This window comes from Camelus ferus, chromosome X (genome assembly GCF_009834535.1).
Source record: "Camelus ferus isolate YT-003-E chromosome X, BCGSAC_Cfer_1.0, whole genome shotgun sequence".
NCBI lineage: Eukaryota > Metazoa > Chordata > Mammalia > Artiodactyla > Camelidae > Camelus > Camelus ferus.
The window spans coordinates 18350803-18375257 of NC_045732.1; the positions used below are offsets into that span (position 1 = coordinate 18350803).

The 24455-nt window shown below is 42.6% G+C and overlaps 1 long non-coding RNA gene across 1 annotated transcript; it reads left to right on the forward strand.

Annotated features, from left to right (window-relative positions):
- Positions 1-4392: 4392 nt before the first annotated feature.
- LOC116662173 lies at positions 4393-23309 on the forward strand. Its single transcript, XR_004318179.1, has 3 exons — positions 4393-4460; positions 12499-12503; positions 23299-23309. It is a non-coding gene; the product is annotated as an uncharacterized LOC116662173 (long non-coding RNA).
- Positions 23310-24455: the final 1146 nt, after the last annotated feature.

Here is a 24455-nt window from a genome sequence, read left to right on the forward strand (position 1 = left end):
AGTGATGCCATTTAATATCTGCTGTTGACTTGGAATGATTGAACTTACCAAGTAAACTGTGAATTTCATAGACGAGAGATCTTGCCTTTTTGTCTTTGCACCCCAGCACTTAGTGCACAGGTCTCCTTATGTTTACCTAAGAAACGTACTTTTCTTACTGGGCAGTAGTAAATTCATTTTGTGTGCCAACTTCTATTAATACTGAAAAAAACCAATGCATTATTTTGAAATGTAAAGGCTGGTTTTCAGTGATAAACTTATTACTGAAAAAAGTGAAATACATTTTAAAGAAAATTGATGTATTAGGTCAGGCTGCCATAACAAAGCACCACAGACTAGGTGGCTTAACCAACAGAAATTTAGTTCTCATAGTTCTGGAGGGTAGGAAGTCCAAGATCAAGGTGCTGGGTGATTTAGGTCCTGGTGAGCCCTCTCTTCCTGGCTTGCTGGTAGTAGCCTTCTGTAGCCTTCTTACTGTGTAGCTCCACCCTCATGACCTCATTTAACCTTAATTATCTCCTAAAAGCCCTGAGAAATACAGCCACTTTGGTGGTTAGGATTTCAACATATGAATTTGGGGGAGAGGCAGTCCAGTCCATAGCTATTGGACTGGACTAAATGAGATACTTTAATTTTAGGACTCTCAAATTACCATAAAACACCAACTTGAAAATTTGCTATTAATATTATTACCTTTTAATTTCATGTTTCAAAAATAAGTCAGTTTTTAGAATTTTATTTAATGTTTGAAAATATACCAAACTAATCTATGGAGTATTAAAAGTCATGGCAGCCATTCTGGGGAGGATATAGTGACTGAAAGGGGACGCAAAGGGGACTTCTGGGAGCTGCAGTGCTCCATTTCCTGTTTGGGTGCTCAGTCAAAGGATGTGGTCAGTATGTGAATATTTGCTGAGCTGTTCATACATAGTGATTTGTGTACTTCCCTGTATGTGTGTTATAAGTGAATCAAAAGCTAAAACACAAAAGGAAAATAAATCTGAGTGATACGTTTAATACCAGAGATAAACTATACAAGTATCCCATTTTGTCCCAACCTCAGCAGCGAAAAGGCTACTCCTTTGTCTTTTCTCATTCAAAAAGTCACTAGAGGTTAAAATCTAATGAGTGGGAGCATATGAAGGCTAGCCTTGTGCAAGGTTGATATAACATTATCTTCCTACCAGCATCAGCAGAACTGCACACACAGTGAAAATTTCTGCCTGACATTGCTTGATGCTGTTTTCCTCTGTCTGGTAGCTCAGCAGCTGGAGCCTAAAAAGCCAGGTTTCCAGGGAGAGGACGAAAGCTTTCTGGGGAAGAGGCAGTGTGGGCTCCAGATCAGGGCCGTAGTTGGGGTCCTCTGGAGAGTGGTGGCAGTTTTAAATGGGTTGTAAACCAACATTGCCATGTTGTTCCAAGAAGTTCCAGCTGCCCTAGGAAGAGGTTTTGCATCTGTGCAAGTGCCAAAGCTGGCTTTCCTAGGTGATGTGTGGAGCCAAAGGGTCAAGTGATATGTTTGTAACCCTGGATATCAGTGTCCCTAGAAGCATCATCCTCACACACCCAAGGTGGAGCTTGTCTTCCAAAAGATAATCATGCTTAAGGAGTTTGGACTGTCCGACCTTTTAGACCAGTCAATGGCTGCTTTGCAGAGACCTTCCAGATTTACAAATAGGTTACTGCTCAAATTCCACAACGCCATGACCATGTTCCATTGTCCCCAGCTCTCACATTTCATATTCTATTGTTTCACACTGTGCTATAACCTCCTCCAGGACATTAACAGCAGTAGCCCGTTGAATGTTTTCAAAACCCTTTACATTTGTGGAGCTGACTGTGCCACACCGGTGAATGGAAATTTCTTTGTTCCAGGAGGGCTGGCTCTGTCAACAGTTACTTTGGTGTTCTTGTATTGTCTGTCATGTGTAAAGCAAGCGCATTTACCTCTACTTACCTTTTATGATTACTGAGATGTAATTTTTGAAATAACTGCATAATAATAAATGCTTTTACAATAAACGTGGGAGCTCTTAGTTGTCATTTCTCTGTGGAAATGTTCCCACATGGAAAGTAATGATGTTTAAGTTGTTAAAGGTGTTGAAAAGTTCTTACCTGGTGTTTGTGGGTTGTGTGTGTCTGGTAACAGGCCTATCTTGTGGTGCTTTACTAAGAGACTCTAGACATTCATGATCATGTTAGTCTCTAGGTGTTGGTAAATTTCCAAGCATTTGGGGATGTAGGTCTTTTCTTCACCATTACCCATCCCTTGACACACAGAATGTCCTTGGCCCACCAGCATGGGGTTACCCAGAAGCTTTTTAGAAATGCCGAGTCTCAGGCCCCACTGTAGCACCAGTGTATAATAGCAGAATCTGCATTTTAACAAGCTCTGTGGTGATTCTTACACACATGTAGATGAATCAGCAAGTAGGCAATGGCAGGAATTGAGAAATCCCTCTTCTCAAAACATCTCCCACCGGACCAGTGCTGCTATTATTTAGGATGAATTTCTTGAGTTTGTGCCACTTAATATGAAAAAATCCCTGGCCTGCGTAACTCAGTAAGTCATTTTCAGTTCAAAGCCTTCACATGAATCTATCCACTCGGGCCTTTCCAACTTGACAGATGGCGGAGAGCAGGTTGACTGAGGAGTGAAGATGGGAGGAGGGAAGTGGAGGAGAAAGTGCAGGGAATTCTCTTTGGTGGAAGAAAGTGGGCAGACTCCATAAGGGCGGCACCCTGTGGTAGTGCTGCGGGGTGGCAGGAAGGAGCGGAACAGCACTGACACAGCAGTGGGCATGACGTTGCGAAATAACTGGTGGTGCGGGGATTCCTAAGCTTGCTTGACAGTAATAATCACCTGGGGGGCAACGGGAACTCCTTAGGGCATACAGGTTCCCCAGAGGCAGGTAATTATGGAATATTCACCCTGGTTTATGGTTTATTCACCCTGGGCTTGTGACATCTGAATCACTAGAGGGGAAATATCTGTATTTTTAACAAATGCTGCAGGTATCCACATCCATAAGTATGACAGAGTGAATGGAGAGCTTGGATCCCGTGCCTGGTGCTCTACAAACATTTCCAGCACACGATAAGCCTAGAAAAAAAATCTTGTTGCTTTCTACTAACTGCCTTTTGTAACAGAGAAGTTCAGTAGCTTGCCCAGTGTCACCCAGGCAGTGGGCAGCAGATGGAGGATTCCGTCCCAGATCTGTCTGACTCCAAAGCCCTTGTTCTCTCTATTCTGTCACACCATAACCTTCTACGAAGCTCCTGTGGCCCAAAGGTTATTCTACCCAGAACACACTCTGGTTGCTCCAATCCCACTTTGTGGGGGTAGCCATTTCTGCAGAAGTTCCCTAATTTGACCTGAAATTATGGTGTAAATGTCCAGATTTGGGTGGAACTGTCCGAGGAAACCACGCTGATGAACTAGCAAGGATGTCCCCTACTTCCTCCTCTCTTGCTGCAGTTAATAACTAGCAACCCAGAGCTAGGATGCTGGTCCCAAAGGGATGAAAAGCAGGGCTCTCTCGGGTAATTAAAAATTTCTGGTTGCCGTGGTATCGGAACAGCTTCCAAAAGTGATGGAAGCAGGCACATATTGCTCATGCCCTCTGAAACCTTATTTTGTTTCAAGAAATCCCTAGAAAGAAAACACACTAATTTAATACAGCAACGTTAAATACTGATAGTAGCAAGAATGGGGCACCATCTGGTACATTTGAATAATTGTCAAGGTTGGCTTTTCTTTAAATGCTGCTTATTGCTCAGTCCACCCATATTAAATTACTAGAGCTAGAAGTCACCTGGTGGTGATGTGTTAGTATTACAAGTGTGGACTTGCATATTAAATTCCTCAACTTGGGCTCAGTTTGGGAATTCAGATGTAATATTTGATCTTTATCTATATTTAATCTCCTATTGTTGATTACAGCCCCTATTATAGATTTATTTCAAAAACTTCTGATTCTGTCGTCTAGGACAGTGGTTTCCCATGCAGGGTATGTAAACCCCAAAATGATCCATTCAGATGTGGAAAACAAATATTACCTTTTTCATTAAAATGTTTATTTTATGTGTACTTTATAATGTTTATGACATTGTACTATAGTAGTCAAACGTATAAAATTTATAAATAAACACATAAATACTGGGGAGGCATACATGATTAAAAAGTTCTGGCCCTTTGTGATGCTGGCTCAAAAAAGTTTATAAAATTTTCATGTAGTCTACCAACTCTTCCTACCAACCTCATGTTTCTGCTTACGTGATGAGTGCCTTCATCTTTGTCATTTCAATTTATGTTTATCCTGTGTAGAATCTTATATGCTAAATGTTCCAGTGTATATACAAGTTTAAGGCATATTTTACCACTCTTAGAAAGTTTACTGTCCAGAATGGAGATGATGATAACGGTAGTGATTTTGGAGGAGGATACAAGGATAATGGGGGTGATGATGATGATGATGATGATGGCTAAGAAAGAGAAAAGGAGGATAAAGCCTATTTATGCTTGACATTAAAGCAAAGTTGGAGTTGACTGCTTCTTCTCCCTGCTATCTGGTAATGTGACAACTTTCCTTAACAGCAATGCTCTTCCCTGCTTGTTCATCTTGCTTCCAATGCAGCTTGAAAATACTTTTCAGTTCTCTTCAGCTTCCTAGAATTTAAGCCTTGGGAACAGGAGGTTTTCCTAAGCCCCACCACTCTTCTGTATTTTGGTCCCCGGTGCTCCACAAGCTGTGAAAGCTGTGAGTCATGACTTCCATATGGTGGGATTCCCTCCCTTCCCCTCAATCCGCATGCTTGCCCAGCCATCTGCTGCTACTCTCAAGGTTATAGAGCAAGAGATGACACAGGGAAGGGAAAGGAAAACACCAGGAAAATGAACACTGTTTTATAAATAAAACTGAAAAAAGCTGTATTTTTTTTATTATAAAAGCAATTTGTTTTCATTACAGCAAAATCAGAATATGAAGTATAAAAACAAATCAAACAGAACAAAACAGTCTCCCTCAGAGCATCATTAATTACTCTAACCATCTCCATGTATGTTTTTCCAAACCTGCATCCTCTATGTAGCTAGCTATCAAACAAAATGGGATCATTACCACATTATTTTTTAAAACCTGTTTTAAACCTGTTGTTTTAACTGAATTATGAGCATCTCTCTATGTCCATAAACATACCCCCACACTAGCATTTTTAATGTTTAAGGAATATTTTCTATGCGAGGTGTTATTCCAGTCGCTGCAGTTCATGTATAAAAATGGGCAAGACTGTCTCTGCCCTCATGTGGGTAACATAATTTTTTTCCCTCTAACATTTAGGTCATTTCCATATTTTTGCTTTTACAATCAACATTGTAATGGATCTCCTTTAGATGGATCTCTGCATATACTCATAATTTTTGAATGATTCCATTGGTTACTCTTTCCTTCTGGGTTTACTCCACATCCTTCTTTGCCTTGCTCTGTGGCCCACATCACTGGGCTTATTAACCTTCTGGTGATGGGAAGCACAAGCAGGACATTGGAGGTGGGCAGTAGAGAGAGATGGATGACATTCTGACTGCCACCCTCCCTTTTTGTGGATTTTCATTGGCTGCATTCTTGTATTGATGATGGCTTTTGTGCCTGGGCACCCCTCTCCCAGAACTCAGTTCTCAGGTCACCCCATGATACTGTACCATTTCCTGTTGGTTTATCTTAACCTTGCCTTGAAGTGTTCTTCATTAACCCCTTCTCACTTACCCCAGGAGAGTGGGCTGTAGGGGTGGAAAATTTTCCCTCATTCCCTTCTAGATTCTTTGGCTGGTCTAAGAATCAAATTAACATATGACAGATTAACAGGAGAAAAACAAAATTAATTTTGTACATAAGGGAGCACCAAGGGTAAGTCGAGCAGTTGAGGCTTACATCTCATCCTGAGCTAAGGAATGGGATAGGCACCTGATGCTTCAGAGGGCAGAAGGGTGATTCACAGGATGATAAGAAGAGCAGATGTTTGGTAATCAGATGTTTGCCTTGCCATACAGATAGGTCTTTCAGATAAAAAGTTATTTCTGGGAATAGCGCTCTTTCTGGGCCAGGCCCCCTATCTGAATTCTTTTAGGTAGTCAAGGGAGAGATAAAAGTTTTCCTTGAATCTGTTGGGTCTTGGTTGCCTGAAGCTCAAAATAATTCACATGCCAAAGTGGCACATTTTGGGGTAGCCTATTCTGCTCCCCTGCCATCTGTTTCCTAGCAGGACCCCGGATGGTAAAAGCGTATGTAGAATATTCCTAGCATATTCTATATCCCTAACTGCTTGCCTGCTTTGGGAATCCAGGATGGATCATGTAGAAAGGTCAAGAACTCCCTTTTCTCTTTTGACTTAAGATCTGGACACCAGTGGCTAGTGAGCAGCCATCTCCCATTTCTTTCTCCCGGACCCCTCCATAACTGCCATGGGGATCTTTCAAACTATGACTGAGGGACTCTAGTGGCGAGCACAGGAAGGAAACAAGAGAGCTGTTCTGCCCTCCAGTTTGGAACTTTGACTGCAGGGTCTATGCTACCTTCACTTTGTTCTTTTTTTTTTTTTTTTAATTGAAGTATAGTCAGTTTACAATACTATGTCAATTTCTGGTGTACAGCATAATAGTTCAGTCATACATATACATATATGTATTCCTTTTCATATTCTTTTTCATTATAGGTTACTACAAGATATTGACTGTAGTTCCCTGTGCTATACAGTAGGACCTTGTTATCTATTTTATATCTAATAGTATCTGCAAATCTCAAACTCCCAATTTATCCCTTCCCACCCTGGTAACCATAAGTTTGTTTTCTATGTCTGTAAGTCTGTTTCTCTTTTGTAAACAAGTTAATTTGTCTTTTTTTTTTTTAGATTCCATATATAAGTGAGATCATATGGTATTTTTCTTTCTTTTTCTGGCTTACTTCATTTAGAATGACGATCTCCAGGTCTATCTGTATTGCTGCAAATGGCATTATTGTATTCTTTTTTATCACTGAGTAGTATTCCATTGTGTAAATATACCACAACTCCTTTATCCAGTCATCTGTCGACGGACAGGTTGTTTCCGTGTCTTGGCTATGGAAAATAATGCTGCTGTGAACACTAGGGTGCATGTATTGTTACGGAAACAACAGGCCAGTCAAGAAACAAGCACCACTCGGAGGGTTGGAGTCCTCAGATGTATTATGCCGGCGGGCTCAGAGGGGCTTCTGCTCCGAAGCTCTGAGCACCTCCAAGACGTGCGCATGAGGTTTTATAGGGTAAAGTACAAGCTTGGGGTATTAGGCCAATAGGCATGGAACAGCTTTAGCAGCATTATCATCACAAAAGTGGAGGCAGGGAGGCAGCAAACCAACATTCCAAAGCCAGATATGTATCTTTGAAAACCCAGCTGGCTAGTAAAAAACATGAACAGCAGACCAACACTAATTAACCTAGATTTACAAGTTAGTCTAGCAGAACTCAGATCAGCATTCCAATACTTAGATTTGTGAGTTATCTTGTTAGCCCAGCCCAGCCTCTCCTTCACATTCCTAGACTTGTGAGTTATCTTGTTAGACCAGCCCGGTTTTTCCTTCACATTCCCCCCTCTTGATGCTTTCACAACTCCAGTTGGAGTAAGCTTCATTACTTATCTGTTGCAGGGGCTCATAATTGGAGGCTAACATCTCAAGTTTTATAGCCTCTATCCACTCACTGACAAAGCGGGTCAGGAAGTTTAGGACACAGGGCCCAAATAGCAGAACTGCAAAAGTCAGGAGTAAGGGACCTATGAACGGTGCCAGCCAGGAGGTCCAGCCCCAGGGGCCTGTCCATGGGCTCTTATCTAAAATATGTTTTCTCTTTTCCACTCAGTCTTGTAACTCTTGAATCATCCCTCTGACAATTCCTGATTGATTGGCATAAAAACAGCACTCTTCATTTAGGAAGAGGCATGGTCCCCCCTCTTTGGCCGTGAGTAGGTCCAGACCCCTCCTGTTTTGTAAGATCACCTCAGCCAGAGAGTCAATCTGATTTTGCAGAGTTCCCAGGGTTTCTGCTATTCATTGGAGATCGTGGCTGAATTCACCTATAAGCTGAAAATACAGGCCGGTACATGGACCACTTGTCACCCGGTTCCGTGCAGGTGCATTGTACAGCCAAGGAGAGTGAGGGCATTAGCGTCAGTAACATCAGCCTTATGATTATCTTAGACATGATGCTGCAGTGATGGCACTAATTATAACAAGATATAAAATAGGTACTAGGATTCTATGGCCTATGTTCCAGTCAGGTGGGGCGGCGCTAGTTAGCCCCACTGCTAGTACGCAGACTAGTATAGCAAACAAGGAAAGAGGCAAGGGAGCACAAAATTAATACATTTAACAGCTACGTTGAGCTTTCCTCAAGCTTCGGCCGTGTGTTGACTAGCCAGCCTCCGGGTGTGGCTAGAGCAGGGCTCATCGATCCTTTTCTGGTCCCTCTTGATCTTGATCTTGAGCGGGTCTCCCGGGACACTCTCAATTTTCCAGGGACCCTCTGTCTGAGGTGCAGTCGCTCTCTTGACCCTGGAGTGGTGGATCCAAGGGATGATTCCTGCAACTTTAACAGCTGTAGGGGTAGTTAATGCCACTAAATATGGCCCCTTACAGTGAATAACGGCATGTGTCACTAGATGGCCCCCTACTTGACAGGATCGTGGTTGGCAGAGGCGGGCAGTTGAGTCCCCAGTAGCCCCTATAATAGTCGCCTTTTTCTTGGTCAGGGGGCTACAGGTTGGGTCACCACAGAATACTCTGCTCCTGCGTCTACCATAAAAGTCATTGGTTGGCCCCCTATAAACATCTTGACCTTGGGCTCCCGGGGGCCCAGGGTCAGGGAGCCTGGTCTCTCCTATTCTGAGTCGACCCCAGCCAGTCCGATGTGATTACTGGCTGGTGGCTCCAGCTGATAAGTAGGCCTTTTGGGGGTGCTCTCTTTCCATCCTTTCTGGGCACTCGTTCTTCCAGTGTCCTGTCTCCCGGCAGTATGCGCACTGGTCTCGGCCCAGGGGCATCCATGGTTGGGGTCCCCTCTTCCGGGGTGGTGCAGGATTCTGGCTGAAGCTTGTTTTCCCCAGGGCTGCTGCAAGGAGTGCGGTTTTCTGCTTCATTCGCTGGTTTGCTTCTCGTTGGGCTTCCCGTTCTCGGTTTACAAAAACTTTGTTTGCTACTTCCAGCAGCTATGTAGCGTTCATCCCTGCGAATCCATCCAGTTTTTGGAGTTTCCGGCGTATATCTGGGTATGATTGGGCTACGAAGGCAGCGTTGACCATCTGCTGGTTTTCTTGGGCCTCAGGATCAAAAGGAGTGTAGACTCGGAATGCTTCACATAGTCTCTCATAGAAGTCAGTGGGGTTCCGTCTGGCCTCTGGGTCACCGTGGTCAGTTTTAGACATGTTAGTTGGCTTCTTGGCTCCCGCTCTTAGCCCTTGTAGGATGGCCTCCCGGTACTCACGCAGCACTTCTCTTCCTTCTTGGGTGTTAAAGTCCCAATCTGGTCTGGTGTCAGGGGCATGTGTCATGGCCCTCCCCTCAACATCCATTGTGTCCCCAGGGGCTCGGCCCTGCAGCCATTTTCGTGCTTCAGCGAGAATGTGTCTCCTCTCCTCCGTATTGAAAAGAGTCAGAAGCAGCTGGCGGACATCTTCCCAGGTGGGCCGGTGAGAATGGAAGATAGACTGTATGAGGTCACTCATAGCCTACGGCTTGGCAGCCTGATTACAGTCGTCACATACCACCAAGTAGAAATCATCGTGGGCTGGACAGAGACCAAGTATTCGCACGACTTTGCGACAGAGCCCCAAGACTGTCCCAGCATCGCTTCGGGACTGGGCAGGGGCCGGCGCTCCCCAATAGTTGCCATGGAGGCGGCGGCCGAGGTGGAGGCAGTGCCAGGGCTGTGGGGGCTGCTGCTGCTGCTGTTGCTGGGCGGCTTTTCAGAGTAGGAAGGAGTATGATGGCGCCAATTGAGAAGGGCTGTAGTGCTAAAGGATTGGTAGCAGAGTACGGGGTGCCCGGACTGAACAGTCCCTTTTTCCCCAACTTGTTGTGGCCCTTGTGTCTCCCGCAGCAGCATTTGGAGGGCCGGTGGTGCTGGCTTCCTGGCTTGTGCTGAGTGGATTCTCCTTCCTATGGCTCAGGCTGGGGGCTGGGCTCTGCCTCTGGGTCCTCAGGTTGGGGAGGTGTTGGTGCCCCGGGGGCATATGGAGGGGGTAGGCATATCTTGTTCTGTGTCTCCCTGGAAAATAGGCTTTTTTTTTTAATCTGTCCTTTTTGGCCTGGACCGGCTGAGCTGCTAATATCTTGTATTGTCCAGGTCCATTCTTTTAAGCAGAACTGAATCCATAGGGGTAGAGTCTGGGCGATATTCAGCCAGGAGTCAATGTAAGGGAATTGATCTGGGTGGCCCGGGGTTCTAGTGATTATTTGATAGACTGCTCGCAATGTTGCTAGGTCCAGAGTTCCTCCTGAGGGCCACCCGACTCCAAAGGCCGGCCATTCAAGCTCACATAAAGTGTGGAGCCTGCCAGGGGTCATTCGAATTCCAGTCTCCTGAGAACCCCTTTTTGAAATTCTTAATCATGCAGTCTAGAGTGGTGGGTTTCGACTTAGAGCCTCCCATTCTTTTTAGATGTTTAAGGATAATAGATCTGTTGCTTTAGATGTTTGGGAAGGTAGCCTTTATAGCTTTTCTTTCTTCACTCCTCAAAACACCGGAGTTCCCAGAGAGACTGCTCTTTTGCTGGGTCTCTGAGTTGTCTGAAGGCTAATTTGGTCAGGGAGTCTGGGTTCCAGTCACAGCTGATGTCTCTGGAGCTCAAGGCCTCAAGCAGTTCCAGGGACTTTCTTCATTAAATCCTCTCTATATCCTGAACTAACGTATCAAGGGCGTGGGACTGATGGCGGATGGTAAAGCAAATGGACTAGAAAAGGGACCTCCAAGGCCGGGTGAGCCCGGTCCTAAAGGAATTCGTCTTCTATACTTGAGTCCTGGGGGTCTGAGGTTAGGCAAAAGGGGCACTACTTGGGTCAGTTCAGTAGGGGAACAATAAGTCTTGGGAGTTCTGTGACAGAATCAGGTAGGAGACTTTTTCAAAGAAATAGCATCCTAGCCTCCGAGAGCACAGGGGCGTTGACTCATTGGCTATCTATGTCCTTTTCCCTCCCAGTGTAGCCACCCTGTGCCGGTGTCTCAGACAAGACAAGGAGGGTTTTCGTTGTGTCCGCCTGGCCGCTCCCCTCGCGGGGATGAAGGTGCCTCTTGGCTTTGGCAGGTCAGTATAAGCCGCTGACTCCGATCGGGACCCTGAGGAACCGATGCCGCCCTGAGCCATATGAGGTCACCACGGAACCGCAGGTTGGGACTCACTCGAACTCCGTAGCAGAATGCCGTGGAGCTACAAACTCGAGCCTGATCGCATGCTTCACAGGCCGCTCACACACACACACACACACACACACACACACACACACACACACACACACACACACACACACACACACACACAAACAACGATCCTCCCACCAATACCAATATCCTGTTTCCTGTAGGAGGGGATCCGCCTGCTCTTCTGTCCACTGGGACAGGACCTGATACCTGACCTGATTTCCCCGTCTGAAATACCATCAGACAGAGAGCCTGTAGGAGGGGATCAGCCTCCTCTTCTGTCCAATGGGACAGGACCTGATTCCTCCTGGGGGATCCGACCTTGTCCGGACGGCCACCTGGTGAGTCTGTCCGTCCCTCCATGGAGTCTGGCTCTGGTTGTAGCCCAGCCACCCGGGGGGCCAAGTTGCCGTCACGAAGGAGAACCCGGAATACCGTCGGGCGGCGCCACCTCGTTCGCTGCCGGAATCCCAGTTCAGCGGCTCAAGGGGCCGGCATGGTTGTATCTCACTGGGGCCTCCAGAAATGTTACGGAAACGACAGGCCAGTCAAGAAACAAGCAGCACTTGGGGGGTTGGAGTACTCAGATGTATTACGCCGGCGGGCTCAGAGGGGCTTCTGCTCCGAAGCTCTGAGCACCTCCAAGACATGCGCATGGGGTTTTACAGGGTAAAGTACAAGCTTGGGGTATTAGGCCAATAGGCATGGAACAGCTTTAGCAGCATTATCATCACAAAAGTGGAGGCGGGGAGGCAGCAAACCAACATTCCAAAGCCAGATATGTATCTTTGAAAACCCAGCTGGCTAGTAAAAAACATGAACAGCAGACCAACACTAATTAACTTAGATTTACAAGTTAGTCTAGCAGAACTCAGATCAGTATTCCAATACTTAGATTTGTGAGTTATCTTGTTAGCCCAGCCCAGCCCAGCCCAGCCTCTTCTTCACATTCCTAGACTTGTGAGTTATCTTGTTAGACCAGCCCGGTTTTTCCTTCACAGTATCATTTTGTTCTTGATGCTGGAAATCCTCGCCAGAGTCATGGTGATTTGGGAGAGATTGTGTGGCCATTTCTTAACCTTTTAAACACCTGAGCTCATAGCAAAATTTGTTTCTTTAATTCTTTCTCCTCTTTGGACTTAAGTGGTATTATAGTATTCTTATTAAATAGCCAGAAGTCTATTTTGAGAGCTTCTGGCTTGAATTTGAGTCCCCTGACACTATCTTTTCCGTGATTCTGTCTTTTCTATGAATCAGTAGAAATGTGTTTTCTTAAAAGTCTGCATCCAGTTATAGCTTCCTTGCCTTTTGGATTTTTAGATAATGCTATCATCTTTTTCTTCAAAGGTTCTTTGCACTTCCGTTTAACCAATTATTCTTAAGTGTCAGTCCCATTTCTTTTGTCTACCTTCTGATCAATGATATTGCTAGCAAAACTAGTCCAAGAATGATCAAATTCTCTTCTTTTTAGTGAGATGAAACTTTCTGATGTACACATATTTGGGGTATCCATCTTGTTGCTGTGCTCCAGGCCTCTGCCCCTTGGTGCTTTACCTTGTTCTGAAATTCCAGTTCCCAGAGGTGGGCACTTAGAAATAGTTTGGCTTCAGAGTCAGTAAGATTTGGAGTTAAATCCCATCACTTATTGACTTTGTCACTTTAAGACTTCTATCTTTACTGGGTCTCAAATTTCCTGGCTTACCTCACAAGGCTGTCAGGACCTATATGGAAATAATCTAGCATAGCACATGGAGGTGTGGTTCCTCAGACTAAGTCACTTTGTCCTCCCTTCCTTCCCTCCCTTTCTCCTCCCCACTTCCCTTCCCTACTCCCCATGTCCCCTTCCCCTCTGTATACCTCTCCTTCTCCATTCCTTCTTCACTTTCCCCTTCATCTCCCCACTTCACATTCTCTCTTCCAATGTACCCTTTCCCCTCTTCCCTTCCTCCCTCCCCACTTCTCCTTCCTCCTCCCCGCTCCCCCGACTCCTCTGACATGAGGATAAGAGGGATTAAAAACCAAGTTGTTTCATTTCTCCTTAAAAACAGACCATAAAAGTACAGGGAATTATACTCAGAAGAAAAACTTCCAATTATAAATCCAGGCCCCCAAAGACTTTTCCAATACTTCCAAGTTCTCTCATGAACTCTCTCCTGGTAGCATCAAGGACACAAAGAATGATGGGAAGTTGCTAACAGTCATTATTTTCCCAGTGTTTGAAAAATGGCTGTCCAGTGTTCCAGACTGAAGATTTGTTGTGGTGAATAAGAAGATAAACTCTCAAAAGTGGTTACATAATATGTCAAATGGTCTTATCTGGTGGAAGGGAGCTGGCCAGCTAACGTGAACCAGTTCAGTAATTCTAAGGTGTTTGGAGCTGGGTTGGAAGGATGAGCCTGGGTTTCAGGAAACTGCTGTATCAGTGGATAAGGGCTGCTCTCAAGGCTAGCTGGAGAAATTCATTGTGAGTCCTTGGCACTAGAATTCAGACTTCACGTGGTCCCTCTTTCTCAATTCTTACAAATTCTTAACTTTTCAAGGAAAATAGATTGGTCTTAAGGTCTTTTAAGAATTTGTTTCACAGTATCATGAGAGAAAAAATATTTTTATCTTAATTTTTAATTATATAATATTTTATGTATATAATAATAAACATATATATGTAAGTAGTGAAGAATATTAACATATAAACACACAGGGGCTGGAACATTAATATGTGTGCTCTAATTCTCCCACAAAAATAACTACTCTTCTGGATTTTGCATTCCCGTTCATTAAAAACAAAACATTTTTACCACATATAGATATATTCCTAAACAGTTTGTTTAGTTTTGCTAGTTTCTGAGCTGTATAAAAATGGCATCATAGTATATGCAGTGTTTTTTTCTCCCAAGTTTCTAACATTTGTCAATTCATCCATATTGTTGTCTGTAGCAGAAATTCATTCATTTTTACTACTGTTCGTATATTCCATTTGGTGAACACACCACAGTTCATTTATCCATAGTCCTGTCTATGGACATTTTGGTTGTTTATTATTTCCAAGTTTTTTATAATAGTCTTGTTAACATACATGAGATATATAAGAATTTTTAGTGTTCTTTTGTCAAAACATTAGATTGATTTGTATAGTGTTCCTTTGAGCTTTTTCTAGTTTATTATTCCCATTTATCACCTAAAGAATCTTAGATGCAGGAAAAAAAATAAACGATTTGCCCATGCTCTGTTGTCACTGATGCTATTTCTACTGCTATTAACTTCAAGAACCAGTTAAGTCTTCTTTTGGTTCTTCTTATTTGAACAGAGAAGAGCCCCTTCCATTCTGACACCAGAACTAGAAAGATACTTATTTTGATCTCACAAAACTTGCAATCTGAGACATTGTGTTACAGTGCAAATAAAATAAGTTAAAGAGGCAGACAGAATTGAGTTTTTAAAATACTGGCACCAGCACTTGTAGCAGGTTTAGTTTTGTGCAAATTACTTTATTCTCCCAACCGCCATTTCCTCCTTGGCAAGATGGAGATAGCAATATCTTCCTCACAAGCTGGCTCACTGGTTACGTCAGGTAAGACATGTGAAAGACCCAGTCATCACATTATAAAATAAGGAACTGAGGAGGCTCACAGCCTGACCAATGAGACTCAGGATCTCACCCTAAAAAAACAATACAGATGAACTAGAAAGAGGTCATTCTTGGCTTGTGCAATTTCTAATCCTTCTGTGGGTGGTTCTGGCTCAGAACAGAGGAATAGTGAGGTCCTTCATTGACCTGAAGGCAATATAATGTTTTGGCTTTGCTTAGGATATCAGCTTTTTCTTCCCAAACCGATCTTGTGGGTTATTTTAACAGTCTTTCTTTAGTAGCGTAAACTTCCTTTGTACTTTGACTGGCAAAGAAACAAAAACTAATCACGGTGTCTAATAATTGAGATTATGCATTTTCTGCTGAAGAAAATTTTAAGTTATTTAATGTAAATTAATGTTAATTAGTTAATTAATGTTAAAACCGTTACATAAAGCATTTAAATCTAGGTATTGGACTGGCGCTCCAAAAGGAGTGTGACCTGATCTGTCTTGTTCTCCAATCTGTCCCCAATGCCTAGCACAGTGGCTGTACATAATAGTTGCTTAATCAATATTTGATGATTGAATATATAAGTGAAAGGACTACCTCTTTTTGTCTTTTCTTATCGCTAAAATCATATTTTTTTCATGTTCTGAATCATGAATAATGGAGGCTTGGGATACCGTATGAATTTGTCAACAAGTAAGCATTGCCTTTTGGAGCATTATCTGTGAAATATGAATGTTCTTGGGAGTAACATAATGATGGTGAAGAGCTAATGGATAAGAGCAAATTTAGCTAATGCTAAGGCTCATCCTGAGCCTGGAGGCTCAGAGAGGGGACTTGTGGGAAGGGAACAAGCACAAAGATCTTCATGAATTAGTTTAACTGGAAGCTTGCCTGCTGATTGCATGCTGACATTCACAGGTGGAAGGAAGGGGACTGACAGAATGGGGGCAGCAGAGGAACAAGGCCTAATCTTGGAGGCTGAGCCTCTCGTGAGAGAAAGGGGGCCTGAGTGGAGGGTCCCTAAGCAGCCTGAAGAGAAACTAGAGGATGATACACTCTACATGAAGAAGTGGAGGGCCAGGTGGGCAAACCTTGTCTACATGCCTTTCGTCTAGGGGGTAGATAAATGGAGTTATGATATCCTGCCATATAGATCACAGAGGTCCCAAGGTAAAGAGTAATAGCCTTCATTCATTCAACAAACATGCAGTGAGTGCCCTCATTGTTCTAGGCATTCTTCTGGGTGCTTGGGATGCATGAGTGAAGAAAACAGAGAGAGATCCCTGCCCTCGTGGAGCTTATATTCTAGTGGGGAGAGACAGACAATAAACAAAAGACACAACAAATGAGCAAACCATATAATGTGTTAGAAAGTGATACTAGCAACAGAAAAACAAAAATATGGAGCAGGAAAAGAGACACTGGATGTGGGAGAAGAGGGGGAATTGCTGGAGAATTTTGAGCAGGGAAGGCATCTTGATCTGACATGTGTAGGGATGGAAAATTTTTCCTCCTTCCCTTTTAGGTTCTTTAGCTGGGTCTGATAATTTAATTGACATAATACAGATTAACAGAGGAAAAATTTAATTTCGTATGTGTGGGAGCCCCAAAGATACAAGACCTAATGGCAAGGCTTATATCCCATCAACTGTACCATAAGCTGTAACCAAATAATACACATGCCAGAGTGGCATATTTTGGTTTCATGTATTCCGCTCCCTCTCACATGTTATAGGAGGTTCATCCCTCTGGCTGCTAGTGTGTATGGTGAGGGGCGGCGGGGGGTGGGTGGCAAGGACAAGTTTAAGCAAGGAAAGCTGTTGGAGGGTATTATAGTTAGCCAGGCAAAAGGCCAGGTGCTTGGACCAGGATGGTACCAGTGAAGTGTCAGAGGAGATTCAATTGTGGATATACTTTTAAGGTAAAGCATTCAGGATTTTTTGATGAATTACATATGACATGACAGAAAATGAGGGGATTTGAGAATATGTCTAGGTTTTTTGCCTGAGCAATTGAAAGACACGTGTTGCCATTACATGAGAAGGGGACAGCTGCTGGTAGAGAAGATTTTGGCAGAAAAGATTTGGAAATGTTGAGTTTGAGATGTCTGTCACATGGAATTGTTGAGTATACAGTCAGATGAAAGTGCCTGGAATTTGGATAGAAGTATGGGCTGGTAGTATATTTGGAGATGATAAAGGCATTTCGTAGAATTTAAAGCCTTGAGACAAGCTGAGATCATACATGGAGTGACAGATAGGGAAGGGAAAAAGAGCCAGAATTGAGCCCTGGAGCATTACAGGAAAAGAAGAAGAACTCAGCAAAGAGACTGAGAAGGTCTAACCAGAGAGATAAGAAAACCAAGAGAGGGTGGATCCCGGAAACCAGGTGAAGAAGTGGGTATTAAGGAGGAGGAATTATAGACTGTGCCAAATGTTGCTGCTAGGACAGAGTAAGAGAAGACAGTCATAAAGTCAAGAGTGTGAAGATAGTTAGTGAGCTGTTTTCCATGGAGAACAGATTCTATGGAGTGTTGGGGTCAAAGGTGTAATTGAAGTGGGTTTAAGGGAGAATGAGGGGAGAGGGATTCAAGATGGTAAGGACAGAGAACTATTTTGGGGAAAGGTCTACCTTCCTGGAAAGTTATTTGGCAATGTGTTTTTCAAAATAAATTATTTTAATTATTAAAAATTTATTGATTTTTAATCAATATGCATATGTTAAAGGATACTCTCTGACTTGGTAATTCTGCGAAGTTTTTTTTTAATTGTTTGTTTTTTAAGAAAAAATAATCAGAGATTTGCCCTAAGGCCTAGATCTCTAAACACAAGGATGCACATGGCCTCTCCATGTGACTTGGGCTTCCTCACCATATGGTGGCTGGTTTCCCAGGGCAAAAGAGGCAAGTGAGAGCTGCATGCTAGTATACCCTTGGGGGACTTTTAAAAAATGTCTGCCTTCAACTCCCAGAAATTCTAATTTCATTGGTCTGGAATGGATCCAGATATTGATATTTTTATAAGATCTCCCGGTGATTTTGTATGGCTAGAGTTAAGAACCACTGCTCTCATGAAGAGCACATGAAAACAAAGAGATTTGGCTTCCCAGGCATCTGCTACCAGCAGTGTTTAATGTGCCATCTATTGGGCTCCAGAGGTTCCAGTCATGTCATGTGACATTCCAAGGCTTGCCAAAGAAATGAGATGAAGAAAATGCTCCAGGCAGTCAGATAACTAAATGCAGTCATTACAGAGCTCCATAGCTCTCCTCTGTCTGCTTCAGATTGATGGCAGATGGGCCCACAGCCCATGTGTTTTACTAGGATATCCTGGCAAGGTGTAATGTCTGAGTGGAAGAACTAGACTGGGACTCCTGGTTGCCCTATTCTTGAGGTGGCAGTTAGATGAGCGAAATGCCAGCTGGAGTTTCCCCCGTCTTTCCTGAAGATATCATCTTTGTACTTGAGAAACCAAGGCCCCTGTTTTATTATTTTATCAGCCACTAAATGGAGCAGATAAAGATGAATGTTAGCTGGGCTCATCTGAAGTACTCCCAGTAGACATCACAAGGAATTAAGATCCTGTTACTTTTTAACCTGACACAAGATGTCACCATTGCTCCTGTGCTTTTAGCAATTTTAACAGCATAAAGTTAAACACCAGTGAGTTTGACTCCCTGATTACACAAGTTTTTTTCCCCCTCACAGGGAGATGAGTATGTTCTGTTGATGAGGTTCATTAATCTATAGTCCATTCCACCCACTGAAGTGAAAGCATTTATGTATAAACACTTGATTTTTTCCCCTTACTTCAGATATGGATCAAAATTAATGTCCCTTTGTGAATACTTCACAAAGAAACTTTGGCGGAGGTGACCGTAAAACAAGATAGGCTGACAGTTTTATAGGATAACTGAAAAATTGCAGATCATGTTTTAGTTCACCTTCTCTGCTGCTGACAACGCTGAAGTGATCTGTTACCATGCTTAATTTGATGCTAAAGTGGAAAAAAAGGCATGGACATTACCCCAGGGCAACAGTGGCTAAGAAGCGTGGGTGGGTAAAAGATCACTGGAGCACTAAAACATCATTGGAAATGTTGCCAAGATGGAAAAAGCCATATTGCCAGAACATCTCTTACACACAGCATTGTGCATGATTGGAAGGAATACTTTGAAAAGACACTTGGAGGTAAAGATGGTGAACTCAGTGTAGAGCTGAGTAAAGTGTAGAATTTGGGGAGTGGATTTGCATTACTGGGAATATTAAGAGAGGCTGTAACAAGCAACCATCCTGATGCTCTGCCGATCCCCTGTACTGCCTCACTGGAGCACTAAAACATCATTGGAAATGTTGCCAAGATGGAAAAAGCCATATTGCCAGAACATCTCTTACACACAGCATTGTGCATGATTGGAAGGAATACTTTGAAAAGACACTTGGAGGTAAAGATGGTGAACTCAGTGTAGAGCTGAGTAAAGTGTAGAATTTGGGGAGTGGATTTGCATTACTGGGAATATTAAGAGAGGCTGTAACAAGCAACCATCCTGATGCTCTGCCGATCCCCTGTACTGCCTCTCTATAAACACTGAACATCACTAAACAATATCCATTTGAAGGGATGCCTAATTTGCTGCAGATTTTCACACCAAAATATTAATATCGATTGACTCAGGCTTGTGGAATTATGGTGCTTAATTTCTTTATTTTCTGATTTTTCTATGAGTATATAACTAGGAAAAAAGACCTCAAAACAACATGAACTATATGATTCCAGCTATGTGACATTCTTGAAAAGGCAAAACTATGGAAACAGTAAAAAGATCAGTGGTTTCCAGGAGTTGGTGGGGCAGGGGTGAGGGAGGGATGAAGAGGCGGAACACAGAGGATTTTTAGGGCAGTGAGAATACTCTGTATGATACTGTAATGGTGGATACATGTCATTTTACATTTGTCCACACTCAAAGAATATACAACACCTGGAGTGAACTGTGATGTAAACTATGGACTTTGGGCGATTATCATATGTAAATATAGTTTCATCTGTTGTAAGCAATGTACTACTCTCATGGGGGTGTTGATAATGGGGGAGGCTGAGCATGTGTGGAAGGCAGGGGAATATGGGAAATCTCTGTGCCTTCTCAAATTTGCTGTGAATCTGTAACTACTCTTAAAACCCCCATGATTCCAGAGATTTATAGTGAAGAGAGATGTGTATGTGACATTTACATTGTGTTGTTATTATAATAAATTATTACTGTTATTAAAAATTAAGAAAATATTATCATCTACTTTCTAGTCAATCTAGATTCAGATGTAGCTAAAGCTCTGGATTAGTCAGGGTCCTGGGAGGAAGTACATGACATATTCAAATTAAGTAGTTTGGAGAGAATTCTAATGAAGAGACTATTTCCAAAGATGTGGGCAGAGTGGAGGGAAATCATAAGGGAGAGTGCAGCATTCAAGGATAGGTAAGTAGAGCTGTTACGGCCATTAGGTGTGGAGGGCAAGAGGAGAGAGAGCTTTACGGACCACCCAACTGGAGCTGCGACACTATGTCCTTCTCTCTCACTGTTTAGCCAATCCAACTAAGACTGTCCGTGTGGTCCACATGAGTCAACTTCCCAGGGTACTCAATGAGAGGGGCAGGGCAAAGAGTAGATCTGAGGGGGAAATGGAAGAGGTATAGCAATAACTTTAAAAAAGGTTTTATCACGTGATTCTACAAATTCATATAGTTCTTCAAGGTTTGCAGAGAAATGAACAATCTCTTTCCCCACCCTTCTGGCATCCGTGTTACACACTTAAGAGTCAACCACTTTTGATTCCTTTAACTATCTTTTTCTGGACTTTATCTCCTTATTTTGAATCAACACTATTTCTAATGTTTTCCTAACTTGATATTATTTATTGATTTCTCACTACTGAGGCTGAGGATTTAACTCTCTTACCCTTACCTCCCCTTCCTTTCTCACACTGAGTTCCAAAACACACATGCTTAATCTATCCCATCCTATGCTACGGTTATACCAACGTTTAAAAGACTAGACCAGAATTCAGTGTTCTTGTTATGAATATGTAACTATTATGCATAAGTGAATGAGGTAGCATACAGTTATTAAATTTCTTTTCTTGGAAAACTTGTTTTCTCTGGAGCTAATTCTTGTATCACTTTGGGCCTATATTTTTTTTTCTATATAGCTTTCTCTAATTCATCCCAAAAGCATCATTCCCCTTCGAGTACATCAGACATTGGTGGTAATCTACTGCTTCATTTTGTGTTTGAGGTATCCATATTGGAGCCCTCCATCCTCTTTCTCCAATCTGAATCAGTGGCTCTCTGGGTCCACTTCTTAGCTGTGTGGTCCTGGGATTTCCTTTACCCTCACCCTGGTGAAAGAGAATTATAGTCTCTCCTCTGTTTGATTCCTTTACTTGATCCTTTATCTTCTGTCTTAATTTACTCCCTCATTTTGGTGGAGCACATCTAATGATTCTGATACCAATTCCAAAGGTGGGGGCAGGGGGGCGGGGGTTGCGGTTTCCACAGCACCAAGCAATTCTGGGACACCAGCTGGGTGTCCTACAATTCAACCCAATTTTGACACTATCTACCCAGAGATAGCATCAGATCCCACAGGTTAAGGGCTCAGTCCTACAAGACTGGGGTCTCCCCTATCCCCGACACACACACACACACACACTTCAGAGGCCAATTGAAAGTCCAGGTATCACCTATGCTTCTGACCTACCAGTTATAGTAGATTAGAAATTCCAACTGTTGCCAGAAAATAGGTTCTTGCCTCTCACAGGAAAGAGTTCAAGAGTGAAGCAAAGTAAAGTGAAAGCAAGTTTTTTTTTCAGGGAGATACACATACCATAGACACTGTATGGTCCATCTCACTCAGAAGGGAGAGCAGCTTTATTTGTGGGCTATTTTTTCTCTCTGGAAGACTTAAAAATCTTCCCCATATACCCAGTGTTCTGAAATTTTACAGTAATACTTTAGCAAGGGCATGATGCTAGACACTAGCTTGGCCCCTTATTCTGTTCTGGGAAATCTAAATTATTTTTTGATGGTTTTCGTCTCTCCATTTTCATGTCTTTCTTACTAGAACTCTTATAATTCAATCTTGGATGTTCTGGATTGATACTCTGATTTTATTATCCTTTTTCTTGTGTTTTGCATTTCTTTCTTTTTCTGTCTATTCAAATTCTGTAAAATTTCTTCAGCTTTATCTTATAACTTCTCTGTTAATTCATTTTCTATTATATTTTAATTTAAAGAGCTCTTTATTCTTGGATTGCTTCTTTTCTGTATAGCAGGCCATTCTTTCTTGGATGATGTGATATCTTTTATCACTTGAAGGTATTACTTATAGTGAGGTTTTGTTTTCTTCTCTCTGCATTGTTTCTGTTTTCTCTGGGTTCCTTTTTTTCCATATGCTTATTGTCTTTCATGTTAGAAGTTTTCTTTAAATAGAAATTCATGGTAGTCTGTCTAAGAGTGAAACACTAAAAATCTTAGTTTAGTGGAAACTGTACATTGATGGAGCTGGACAAAGAGGAAGTCTGGATGTTTCACTGGAGACCTCCATATGTTAGTATCTGTAACAAACTAACTACTAAGCATGGTAGTATTTCTCAGGGATCATTCTCTTCTCTGGGAAGTGAGTTGCTGCTTGTGTTCTCAGAGCCAAGTAGGAAACAGGTTGGGAGGATATCACTATTTGGGATGTAATAACTCTGAATTAATTCCTCTGTTTTTAGTACACTACTCCTGCCCTCAGCTATGGTTATTTTTCAGCCTTTTGCCACTCAACCTTCAGAAGTACTTGGTGCTGACAATTTCTAGCATTCCTGGGATTCTGCAGCTCAGATTGGCTTTTTCTTTCAACCGCTACCTGACCCTGAATCCTTGTAGATACTCAAATTTTAGCTTCATGCCAAGTGAGTTACCACTCAGCCATCTGCTTTACAACTTTTAAAATTTCATGGCCATCTCTCATTTGCTGTCATCTACTCCTCCATTCTTTCTGGCCTTATGGCCTTTCTAAAAAATCATTTTTCCTGCCATATTGAATCAGAAATCTTCCAGTCCTCTTTTTGTTTTGTATCTAAAAATGAATGCGTGGTCAGGAGATACTGTAAGTAGCTTTGTTGCCAGAGAATAGGTTCTTGCCTCTCACAGGAAAGAATTCAAGAGCAAGGCATGGTAAAGTGAAAGCGAGTTTATTTAGAGAGATACACACCCCATAGACAGAGTGGTTCTCACTCAGAGGGAAGAGCGGCTTAGGTGATACACACTCCGTAAGCAGAATGTGGGCCATCTCAAAAGGCGAGGGGGAGAGAGGCCGAGAGGTGTGGGAGTGTTTAAAGTAAAAGTAGTTACACATTCCATAGACAGAGTGCAGCCCGTGTTAGAAGGACAGAGAGAGAGCAACCACGAGGTGCCGGGTTGTTAGTTTTTATGGGCTCGGTAATTTCATACACTAACAAGTAGGAGGGTTATTCCAACTATGTTGGGGAAGGGGCTAGGGTTTCCAGGAACTGGGCCCTCCACCCTCTTTTTGACTTTTTACCATCAGCCTGGTAACTGTCATGGTGCCTGTGGGCGTGCCATGAGGCTCAAGGTCTACTGGAAGTCGAATCTTCTGCCATCTTGGTTCTAACCAGTTTGTCCTGTCCTCAATGGCTGTGTCATTCCTTCAGCAGTTGTGCCCTGTCCCCTTTCTTCCTGTCTCAGCTTGAGGTTGTTCACTTCTCCGGGTCATTCTTCCTCAAAGTGGTCGCTTGCTGGAGATCTTAGGAAGCCCCATTTGCCCTATTTCTTCTTTGCTGTGTTGACCTTTTTTCAGACTTATGGCCCATTACACCCATTAAATTACATATTCCCCCATCACATCAAGTCTAGTTTCTTTATTCCTGAGAAGACTGGGGGCTTACATATGATCAAGGTTGAAATGAATCAATTTCTACTCTATTTATAGAAATGTGGTGACATGTCTCCCAAAGTAAACATACAATAATGGGTGTTGACAAGATTTTCTGTAACCATGGATACCCTGCAATTATTCCTGAACCATACTCATAATATATCTGTATCTGAATTTTAACAAACAGGACTCTTGCTGCTAACTCAGATTTTCCAATGAAAACATAGCACCCATTATTATCCTCTTCTCATGAGTCAGGCTCCATCTTTCAAGTTCAAATTCAGCCATATACTTGAGAGGACTGAGTCAATCACTCTTTTGGAAAATGGTTGAAAATTCATGATGAGAATAATAATGGCAATAATAATGATGTGACAATGTAATAAAACCCAAAGATTCTAACAGGTTTTTGTTTTTGTTTTTTTTTTTTTTTTTGATGTATTTTTCTATTTATTCACATCTTTAATTTCTTTTTTTTTAACTTTTTATTGATTTATAATCA